The 12,648-nt window shown below is 33.5% G+C and overlaps 1 long non-coding RNA gene across 1 annotated transcript; it reads right to left on the bottom strand.

Moving 5' to 3' along the window:
* Nucleotides 1-3,849: 3,849 nt before the first annotated feature.
* LOC104647959 (uncharacterized) lies at nucleotides 3,850-5,950 on the bottom strand. Its single transcript, XR_741961.4, has 6 exons — nucleotides 5,714-5,950; nucleotides 5,484-5,614; nucleotides 5,042-5,164; nucleotides 4,905-4,954; nucleotides 4,317-4,405; nucleotides 3,850-4,056 (listed from the first exon to the last, which is right to left on the bottom strand). It is a non-coding gene; the product is annotated as an uncharacterized lncRNA (long non-coding RNA).
* Nucleotides 5,951-12,648: the final 6,698 nt, after the last annotated feature.

Raw genomic sequence — 12,648 nt, forward strand, 5'->3', positions numbered from 1 at the left:
AGTTAGGTTAAAAGAAATCACGACCTTACAATTAGAATAGATGAAAACCAAAATCTTGAATTGAAATCAAAGTGAAGTTACATAAAACCAACTTTCGAAAATTAATTGCTAAGAGTTTACAAAACAATTCCAAAAGACCAAAACAAAAGTCTTGAATAGTGTCTAACTCCCAAAAAAGGAAATAACAACTATATTTATAGTGTTCAAATCCTAAACCAACTAGGACATGAAAATAAAGAAACTTGGGTCAAATGCGGCTTTGACTGAAATATTGACCTAGACCATGGGTCGACCTACGATTCGCGGATCCTCTTTGTGGTTCAGGTACTAGAACTCAATCGTTTTGATCATCTCGACGGATGTGCAGGACTGTTCGTCATTGGCTTCCGTGGTTCCACACATGGTCATACTTCCCTGAATTTCACCTACACTACATCACCTATGGACCATCGTTGGACCTACAGTCTGCGTTGGCTTCGTCAGGTGCTGCTACTCTTTTCAATCTATTTTTCTGTCAACCCCCTACCGAACCAATTTCCTACAAATGATTACATAAAAACATTATATCTATTAACAAAATAGCCCAAGCCACATACAAACAAACTTTAAGTGAAATGTATCAAAAAATACCGCATACTTTACGTTCCGTCGTTGTCTTCTTCAGTTGCTGCTTCTATTTTCAATTCATTTTTCTGTCAATCGCTACCGAACCACTTTTTTACAAAAGATTACATAAAAACATTATATATAAAAACAAAATATCCCAGGACACACATAAACTCTAAGGGGTTGTTTAGTTATATGTAGGTTGAAAAAGAGTACCGAACAAGGTACTAGTAATACACAAGGCTAATGCATGCATTATTTTTTAAATACACTATACGAAATGACCCTTAATTAAAATGCATCAAAAATACCGTAGTATATCAAGCACTTCTTTTTAATTGACTCACTAATTTCTTCCAAGATTTTGTGACTTTTGGTAATTTGGATCGCTGCCATCTAATACAATATAATTCATTCAGAAATAATAATCAATTTGATATTTAATTATTGTCACGATCCATGTATAAACCCTAAGTGAGACCACACTTAAAATCACGAATGACCCTAAACAGAATTGCGGTACAACATTCTACTAATTAACTAATCTCACATTTTATGAAATAAGAGAGGAAGATGAAATTTATTTAACTAAAGCATATACTTAATATGAGTTTGAGATGAATATCAAAACATTCATGAGATTGAACAATTTATATCTGAATATAAGTCTCTACAAATTGGAATGAAAAAAAGATTTTGCTGGGATATAGCCCCAAATACCTTAAGATAAATATTATCTCTTATGAAATGTCTAAAAATACTTTATAACGTCCCCGGATGAGGAGGACTCACCAACTGCTGACTGGAATACTACATCCTGTCTAGCCACAGGTTCGAGAGAGAATGTCTGAGTCTACATCATGAAAGGATGCAACGCAGAGAAAAATATGTGATCAACACCACACACTGAATATGTAAGATGGAACCAGACACAATCATAAAGTAATATAGTATTAATGAAACATATCTCAAAACTAATGTATGAATGTCATATCTTAGAAGATCTTAACAATGGTACAAGTGCATAAAACTATTAGTATCTTTATTTGAGAGTTTCTTATAATCGACAAACACCATGAGGGATAATAATGTCCAACTTATGATTTTCGTTTGGTGGGCTGCCGTACACCTTGCTTGGATGTGGAACCTGTCTGTGTGGATCCACTAACTAAGCCTCAAAGAGCTATAAGAGTTGACTGTCTAAGCGACGTGCTCAAATCTTAAGGTGGCATGTAGTTACAAGACTTTGATTTTCTTAACTTGTGTCCTCTGGATCCTAAATAATCCTCCCAAAATAATATACTGATACGATATGCTCATAATTTTAACTATCTGTTTGTCTGATTAAATGTGGAGACATAGCTCAAACTTTCTAAAATATATCTTTCAAAATCATACTTGTAACTTAAAGCATGAGAAAGTCTCCTAAAACTTACATAGCTCATAAATATTCAAAAATAGTTTCTATAATATCATAAGACTCTAAAACCTTATGTTGAAATATAAGCTTAATGAAATCATAACAATATCATGTCAATGACTCATAAGAATGACAATGAAAGAACTTAAAAGTATAAAAAAAAAAGAGTATTATAAACAAGAATCTATAATCATGAATAAAAAATACACGAAATCATACAATTTGGTCATAAATGTGATGAATTTGAAACTGATTTGATAACCCTAACTAAAATTAAGTTCAAGAAGATTGCTAATTTGGACACGAGGATGCAAATATTTCCTCACTAAAGTCTTACATACCTTAGTAGGGAAGATTGATGGAGAATCTTGAAATATGAATCCTAGCCTTGATGTTTTTTGAAGTTCTTGAGTGTAGAATTGTCAGGCTTCAAGCCTACAATGCGAAGAACATTTGATAACCATAGCTGGCCCCGAGAGAATCATTAGGTTAACTCAACTCTTAGAGGACGACTTACTTATTATAGAATAATCTCAAAATATAAAATCAAATAATAAACTCATAATATAATAGAATATTCAACTAGCCAGAATAGGCAACTCAAGTCTAGAAAATTAACATTTGAAAATGAATTGACTCATGAACTACTGTCTATCTATATATGAAGCATATAATACTATGAGGAATGTCGTGATATGACCCTTGATCATTCTAACAAAACTGAAATACTGGAAATAAATAGGGGATCCACTGGAAGCAATGAGGCTCACCAAACAATTCTAGAACTCGACTGGATCAATATAGAGCTGGTTGATGATCCCGGTTACCTATTTTTTACATCATAAAATGATGCAGGATAAATAGTATCAGTACATGATGTATGCGAATGTAAGGGGAATACTAAACATAACCATAACGTTTGAACTGATAAGAAGGAAACATACTCACCTCGACTCTACTAAACTCAACCTCAACTCATGGATACTCAACTCAATGCAATATAAGTCGACAATAAAAATACAATATTAACTCAATTTATATGTAAATATACAAAATAACACTGTTTGAGAGATTCTCTAAACGACAACCATCACTATGAGGTATGTGATGATACTTCTCACCCACGCTGCCGAAACTGTCCTATACCTTGTCGGGGTATAGAACTTGTCAGCTAAGTATATCCACTAATCTATGCTTAAAAAACAACAAGGAATCTTTTTAAAAGTACAACTCTTTATACCCACGTTGGCTACATGATTTATGGGGCTTGTGAGTTGTTTGAAATCTCCTCCATATCTGTGCTCAATACTACTCCCAAAATATAGATTAGATCATATAACATTTTTTGCACTACACCATTTTCGGCCTACAGCAACACCACGTAAGTGTAGCCTAAACTAGCAAAAAGTGTGGCCTTTGATAAAAGGCTACACTTTTGGACATTTAGCAACACTTTTAGGGGCTGCCCAAAAGAAGCGTAACCTTTGACATTAGGCAACACTTCTTAAATGTTGCCATCTTTGGCTACACTTATAAAGCATAGCCAAATAGGTAAAAAGGCACGCTTTGAGGACGTGCATTAGCAACACCTATTTTTTGTTAGACTACACTTAAAAGCGTTGCCTTTTCAGATTTATTGGTCACACTTAAAAAGTGTTGCCTTTTATTGGTCATCTATTGCAACACTTTCAAAGTGTTACTTTTTATCTACCTAGAGCAACACTTACAAAGTGTAACTTCAACATTTATAAGCCTACATGTAGCACAAATATATATAATATATTTACATACATACAAGTGACCTAAAACACAAAATGAACTAATTAATCATTAAATTGAAGCTATATATTTCAAATAAACTTCGAGAAATATTTCATGTACAACCAAAAGATAGTATGTGTTGTGTACATACCCATACTTATACATCAATATTCTAAATGTGTACACAATAAATCAAATATGTATTTAAACTTTTACAATAGTTCAAAAGCTCTTCATCATCCACTTCAAATTTGATCACCTCCATTTCCCTACACAAATAAGATATTGGCAGTTATATAGAAGAGGTAAGAAGTTCAGATTGCAACAATATAGAGAGGCAAGAAATCCAGCAGTTACAGAAAATTAGATTGCATCTTTTGATTTTCAAACAAGCAAGATGAATAGTGGTCAAGAGAAACAAAACCTTAGCTCAATTCAAACCAAAGCCACTAACAATAAATTACCAATGATGAAATAGCAAAAACAATATATAGGTCAATAAGCAAGATCAAAGATCTGTTATACATACCCTGTGCAAATACGTTTCTGAGTTCTTAGGAAAATCAGAATTGATAACAACGTTAACTGCTTGAATATCAATTCCTCTAGTAAACAAATCTGTTCAATCAAGAAAGAACACAAAATTAAGAAATTTAACAATTAATCAATTTGAAATTTCAGTTGTAACGGAAAGCATGACGGACCGTCGTAGCCATGACGGTCCGTCCTGCATGTTTGTCATGAAGATCAGAGAAGTAGCAGAAGAAACTTGCAAGTGTGGGACGACGGAGTCCACAACGGCCCGTCATGACCACGACGGATGACCACGACGGCCTGTCATGACCACGACGGCCCATCATGACCACGACGGCCTGTCATGACCATGACGGCCCGTCATGACCACGACGGCCTCTCATGACTACGACAGCCCGTCGCGAGGTCCACGGCGACCCGTCGCGAGGTACACTATGGCTTGTCGTGACCACGACGTCTTGTCGCAAGGTCCGTCGCCCCATCCGCATTTTGACAGATTTACAGCAAATAGAGTTACTATCTATACTTATGGCCAAAACGACTGATGAAATTTGTAAATTTGTAAGTCTATGTTTGTACTTACTTGATGAAATCAGTTCTTCAGCTTCCGTCCTTCAGCTCTTCGAATGAGGTCTGCGGATACAACAAATACACAATGTAATCACACAAGTGAAGGATAGAGTTAATATGCACCGGAAACAATGAGGAAAACAACATTACCTTTCTTCAGGTAGTGAACTGGAACGGGACGAGCAGGGAAACGATCTTTACCAAGAAACTTGAACACTAACAACGGATGAGAATTCTGGGCAGAATCACGAACTCGAACAAAGATTGGGAAAACTGATACGCGAAACGAATTAGAAAATGTGATACTCTTATCGCTACTTGACTCTCTCTGCCTTGAATATGTTTCTCTATATATATATTTTAACTATTTTCTTTAGCTGCTCTAAATGTTTTTGCTCAAATAAATCAAACTTTTTTCCATCCCTAACAGTGAAAATAGAGGTTTATATATGGAGGCTAAAATACGAGCTACACTCCCAAAAATCAACTTATGAAGCTAAAATACAAGTCACACTCCCAAAAATCGTATAAAAACACAAGAATATCAAAACAATAAAGCTAAAATTTAGACTTTCAGAATGAAATTTCTTACATGATAAAGCCTACTCCAACAAAATCTGTTTGAAATTGTGTTCTTCAGTGAGAAACTTGAGAGAAAAGTGTGACAGAGAGACTAATTAGCTTCAATTCATCATCTTGCCAACAACCCAAAAATATTCATTCCTTTTGAACACAAAACAAAAAAGCAAACACTTCAGCTAACAAGAAGACTGCTTTAGAACTAACACTTGACGAAATACGTATAGGAAAAGAGAATCGTACTTGCTCTTCAAAAAATTGTTATTTGGAGAAGACGACTTGAGATATGAGTTCTTTGATGACTGCAACTCTTTAACTCAACTCTTCAGCGTGTATCAGAAAGGAGAATCGGTTCTTCAGCTATCTTCACCTCTCTTCAGCTTGGTTCATAATCTCTTTGGTTAATCAAAAATCTGGATGGAAATGTGAAGGAGGAAAGCTGAACGAAGAAAGTGCAGTGAAAGAGTAAAGTGAAGTGAAAAAGTTAATGTTTGGTCATTTATTAATGTTTATTTTTTTTTGCCAATAAAAATGGGAGGGAGTGTTAAAAATATTGGAGGGAATATAATATTTGAGTGAAAAATTTTAAGGCAACACTTATAAAGTGTTGTTTTTTCAATTATAAAAATAGGACATTTTAGAAGTGTGGTCATATATGTAAATAGGTGTTGCAAATTATATCATATTTTAACAACACTTATAAAGTGTATCTTATATTATTAAAAAGTACACTTTTGAAGTGTTGCCAAAATTATTGTAGCTAAAAGTTAAAAATTTTGGCTACGCTTTAAAAGCGTTTCCAAAACTACTTTAGGCAACACTTTACAAGTGTAGTCCAGAATAAGTGTGGTCGCCTAAAATGGTGTAGTGTTGAAAAACATTTCATCATCTTTGAGTTTGATATTATTACTCAAAAGGTTTCTCTTAAAAGAGATAGTACTCAAACTCCTTATGAACTCTTTTGGTAATCGATGCTTCCTCTCATATTAAATGCAAAAATATTTACCGTTGGAAATACTTAGTTCACATATATTTATTTTAATAAAATAAAACTCATTTCTCCCCATCCTCAACTCAAGTACTCAAGTCTTAAAAAAAGTTTTAAAAGATTGTAAAGACTTCTCAAAAAAACTCGAAAGAACTCTCAAGACTTTATTTTTAACTCTACCTTGAATTTGAATCATAAATTTAAGGGTTATGATTCATGTTATGTATGATTTCTCGATGTTTAGATTTAGTTTATAGAGTTGATATGAAGTAGGAAACATGGGTACAATTCTAGGGAACTCACACGGAAAAAAGGTCGGAAGGGTAGGGGACCTGACGACCCTAACACACTGAGTGGCATGGGGCGCCATCCCCTGAATAATGACCGTGGGTTGGGTCGCACTAAGTGACGTAGTACGCCAGACTCTAACCTACAAAACATGAGTTAGGGTGCACTGAGTTGCGCGGCTCCCTACCATGTACCTAAACTTTTGACGAATTTTGTTACTTCATTTTCATGTTTAACTCCTCTAGAATCAAACGAATCCCCTCGAAATCTTATGTATTCATATAATCAATATAATTACAATGAAATCAACTCTAATTTACGAAGAATAATGTCCAAACATAGTATCCTCATTGCAAGAACTCAACAAAACCTTATACTTAAATAATTGATCACAAACTTCAAGAAACTTATCAAGAACTCAAATTTATCAATCTTTATGGATGGATTTGAATATGTAAATTGTGATTTGGCATGTGAGTGAACGAATCAAAAACTATAAAATTTTACATACCTCGATTTAGTGAAAAAAATCCTCGGTTCACAAGAATCTTGTTTGTTCTTCCTTTTTCTCCTCTTTTCCTCTTCTTGAACTCTCTTCTAAAACCTTAAATGTAATTTAGGATTTGTAAAACTGACCTAAATTAGATCTGACCCAAAATATTTCTAATTTCATTTTAATATGATGGGGTAAGAAAAAGACCAAAATACCCCTCACTAATTTAGGTAACTTTGCTTGACTGGACAGACTAACCTCAAACAGGCATATTTCCTTCATATGAGCTTGAAATTTAGCAAACTTGGTGGCGTTAGAAAGAGAGTTTCAAGTCCTTTCATTTGTTATCTTATGGGTCACATAAATCATCATGTACCGAAAGTTATAATCGTTTGAAGTTGACCTAAAACTCCTAACTTAAGCATAACTTGCAAAATTTCAGATTCGGCTATTTCCAATTTAGTTCTTCCTAAATTAAGCTCTTTGTAAGGCGGAATGTTACAAGAATTTTAGGAGTGACTAATAGGATTTAATTATGAAAAAATTGATTTCCTATACATTTTAGGTCATTTAAATAATTTCCCAAATGTTTTTACGACAAAAGTACCCTTAGAAGATAAATGATAAGAGTTCGAAGAACAAAATTCAATTCGAATAGACAGTGAAGTCCGTTTCTCCCCGTACTGCAGAGCCATTACAAATCATTTTATAGGTTAGAACATCTTTAGTAAATCAGTCATAAATTTATACTCAAAACTCGGATGGACACAAACTTGATGACTTTCGAATGAAGATTCTTAGATATTTAATTTGATAGGTTATGGGTCACCTAAATCTTCATATTCAAAGAGATATGATATTTTGAAGTTGAGTCTTATAGGAACTCACGTGAAAACATCACCGATAGAAATGCTTTGAATTTGTCTTGGTTGTTAAGGTACCTTAAGAACCTAAAATACACCCGAGACACTTGGTAAGGGACTTTACATACATTAAAAATATCATTGAGTTTGGACCTATATGTATACAAAGGGTGATTCGATTCTTCACTTAAAAGTTGTGAGGCATTACAATATATCCATCTTGGGATCAATTGTCCAACACATATAAGAAAACATAAGGCACGAATATGAATATATGTACTAAAACAGGCAAACAAAAAGTATAGAGGATGACTTAGAAATAAGACAAGAATTATTACCTCCAGCATTGTTGTTCTAAAGAATGAATAACGTCGGGTATATTGACTTCGTATCCTCTTCAGCCCCCCGCATAACCTCTTCAAGAAATTAATTTCTCCATAGAACCTTCACTCACGCTATGTCTTTGGCTATCAACTTACAAACCTATCGATCTAGTATCTGAATCGAAGCTTCCTCGAAGGATAAGATATCCTTCACTCCAATATTTTCTAATGAAAAATATGAGATGGATCTCCAACACAGTCTTTCAACACGGATAAATGAAATATAGGATGCACAACTGCCAACTACACAAGAAACTTTAGCTCAGAAGCTACTTTCCCAACATATCAGGCACTAAGCTTCTCATTTTAACCAAAACGTTTCACCCCTTTTATGGGAGACGCCTTAAAAATACCCAATCATCTACTGCGAATTCTAAGCCACTTCTTCTTACATCAGAGTAAGATTTATGGCACATTGAGGCCATTTTTAGTCATTCTTTAATCAATGTGACTTTCGCTTTTGCTTCATAGACTTAAGTATGGTCCTACCAAAGTAGCCTCAACTACTTGAAACTAATCAATAGGTGATTTACACCTCCTCCCATACAACACTTTAAATAGAGTCATCTCAATGCTGGAACGATAACTATTATTTTAAGAAAACTCAATAAGAGGTAAGGTATTGATGCTTCAATATATGTATCTTTTATATTTTGTGATCAGTGACACTAATCTAGAGTTTGAGTGTCAACAAGTTGAAGCTAGTAAAGAAACCCAACTAAGGGTTGGGGTCGTGTCTCAAGGGAGTGGTAGTGAAAGTAGTAGCTACTTAGAATTTTGTTCTAAATAGTGATAACTCAAGAAATTTTCGAGTATTAAAATAAAATAAAATAAAATTTGTGATTCAAAGTGTCAAATATCAAGAAAGGGTTTCATTACAAGTTGTAAAATAGCAAAAAAATAATAATAAAGGAGAAAAAAAAGTATGTGAGAGAGTTCTTGGGTGTGACCGCAATATATGTTGACACAAGCTGATGGGTACATGTTTTTGATAAGAAATTTTGCAATACAATGGTGACTAGGATAAGCCTTAGGTGAAAGTAAGTCCCCCTTTGGGGAGCTTACCCCATATCAAATGGGTTCCTCTCGGACCCACTCGTCCAAACTAACCAACCTACGCCTTACCCACACCCTGACCTTTCGATAGAGTGTTTTTGAATATGGGACTAGGTCTCACCCTCTCGAGCTGAACCTCATGTTGACTCGCTCCTTAGGCCATCAGTCTAGTGGTCTTGGTTTCGCGACCTCCCTCTCGGGCAAGCCGAAAACACATGGGTGATTTTATATTTGTAAATACAAACTCATTAAATTAAACCATAACTAGTAGGTGAAATCACCATTAAAATCAATTTAATACTATCAGCAAGTTAGACCTAACTATCAACACTTATTTGCTAAATCACACCCCAAAAATAGGGTTTTTGTGCCACACCTCAAGCAATAATCATATACTTCAAATAATAAAGGAATTAAATGAGTACAACAGATTAAACCTTATGGCAAAGGAAGGTAAATGGAGCAGACCCACTTTCAAGATTGGAAGAAGAATTTCCTTCTTCAAATTCCTCAAAACCCTCTCCAAACTTGAGAGAAAAACTTAAAACTAGAGTTCTAAAAAGTGAAAAATGATAATAATGTTTGGAATTAAAATAATTAAGAGTTTGGTATTTGTAGGCTTCAAATTATAGTTCTGGTGGATCCATTAAGCGTTTTTAGTCGTGAATCGCCGAGTGATTCGACGATATGCCCTTTCTCTAATTTGTCACCATTTGTGTCTTGCCTTTATATCCATTCATGTTGTAACATTGGACGGAATAACTATGCTTCGCGTAACTATTCGATGAAATGTCGATTGCTTTTTCTCTCCTTTTGATCCAGTTCTTTTAGGGTTCACTTACTGTAATAGAAGGCGAAATTCTACTATACGACGCATCGCCAAGGGTGCTTGGCGATGCGCACTTACACATTCAACTCTTTTCTTCCATTTTGATTTCATTTTGTGCTTAAGTGTGCATGCTTCTACAAAATCCTCAAATACATGAAACTTAAGAGTTTTTATCAGATATATCGAGATAAAATACACAATTGAGGACAATATTTGTATTAAAATAAGGTCTTAGATGGGTGCAACTTGAGGACTTATCAAAGACCACACCAGTTACATTTGAAGTCGACCCCGTAAGCCCTTAACATATCTTATAGATCTTGAATAGTATTTGTGAGTAACAATTATTCTTTGTAATATGTATTTATATTGTATTATAAATGAATTAAAAGTGAACAAGTGAAAAAAATAATATTAATACTATAAACGTTAAATATTTTTTTACTATAGTATATTTATGTAAGTTTTTCTATTTTTTATCATAAAAATCTTCATAAATTAGTTGGTCCAAACTTTGTAAACGTATTATCTGGAAAAAAAAAGTTTTAATATAGATTCAAAAATAAAATTTGTACAATTTGTATTTATAAATTATTCTCTCTTACATGTATTAAAATTGTATTATAAACATAATATAGGTGTATTAAAGTGTATTATAAACGTATTTTCTATAAATAAAATTTATCTCTCTAACATGTATTAAAATTGTATTACAAGTGTCCTATGAAAAAGTAAATGTTATTTCTATCAATGATAAATATTTTCTTAATAGAGGATATATATGTAAGTTCCCTTTATAATATGTGGATAATATTTATATTTGAATACAATATTATTTTAAAAGTGAGCTAACAAACAAACTATAAGTTAACTTTTAAAATTCAAAATATAACGTAAAATTAGTTTTTGAATTTTCAAGTAAAATCACTTACTTCCTATGTCTCAATTTATGTGACACATTACGTTCTTCGAGAGTCAAACAATTAAGTTTGATCGAGAATTTACGCATGACATCTTCAATTTTTTAAATAAAATTTATATATTTATAAACTACATAAAAAGTACTATTACAATAATCAGTAAGCGAAAAACTTTTGAAATGTATGAAAAATATAGGGGAAAAGGTATGGAAACATTTATACCATTAACATACATTGTTAAATAGTTAGGAGGGGTAACAAGTCTTTCACAAAGTTTGGTATCATACGTAACAACAATTTCAATCTAAGTTGAGGTATCTTTAAATCTTTTTTCCAAAAATTTATAATCAAAGATAGACTTATTTAAATTTTAAATTTTAAAATAATTATATAAATTCAATCGGAAGAAATAATATTTTTTTTCATTAAAAAAAAGTAATACAGAGAGAAATGAAGAAAGTTTTGGGTGGGACCTATAGTAAGTATTAGTAGGCCCAATAGATAATGAAATCAAAGGTTAATTATGTTAGAGAATTTAAAAAAGTCATAAAAGTTGCAACAAACTGAATATTAAAAACTATGAAATAAAAATAAAGGACCAAAAAGTCCTCAAGCTATTGTAGAAATTCTGTGAAGCACACAAGTTGACGCATGTGTGTTCACACTAAGGCTGGCAGGGGGACCGGGTTGGCCCGCCCCGGCCCGCGTTCCGTCCCGACCAGTCCCGGACCCTGTCCATCCCCCAGGGTTTAATGGGTGGGGAATGAGGGGATCGGTCAGGGGCCGGTTCACCCCTGCGTCCCCGTCGACCCGGCCCGGTTGAACCGACCGGTTCGCGGGATCCCCCCATTTTTTTTATTTTTTTTAAATTTAAAAAACTATCCGTTTATATCCATTGGGGAAACGGCTAATGCCCCCCCAACGGATTTATGCCCCTTTTTGTGTTCCCAACCACCCCTTACCACCCCCTACTTTTAAAACTTTATTTTAAACCCTCAAGTTATTATAATTACACTTTAACCCATTTTTAATACTATAGATACACCTATCCTCTACTATTTCTTACAAAATCATCTATTCTCATTTCTATTATCTATTTTCTATATTCTATGAACTCTCAAGTGTCAATCTTAATTTCTATTCAATTTTAATTCTCATATTATTAGAATCCATATATTTCAATTTTCAATTAAAAAATTTCATATTATATCAATAAATATAATTATATTATCTCATATTTGTTATCAAGTATTGGCTTGGAGTTACAAATTACAAGTTACAACAAATCACAAGCTTCAACAATCAGTTTAATGTCTGCTATTAACGCAGACGTTTGGTACATTCATTTCATAATATTT

The sequence above is a fragment of the Solanum lycopersicum genome, chromosome 6 (genome assembly GCF_036512215.1).
Source record: "Solanum lycopersicum chromosome 6, SLM_r2.1".
Taxonomy (NCBI): domain Eukaryota; kingdom Viridiplantae; phylum Streptophyta; class Magnoliopsida; order Solanales; family Solanaceae; genus Solanum; species Solanum lycopersicum.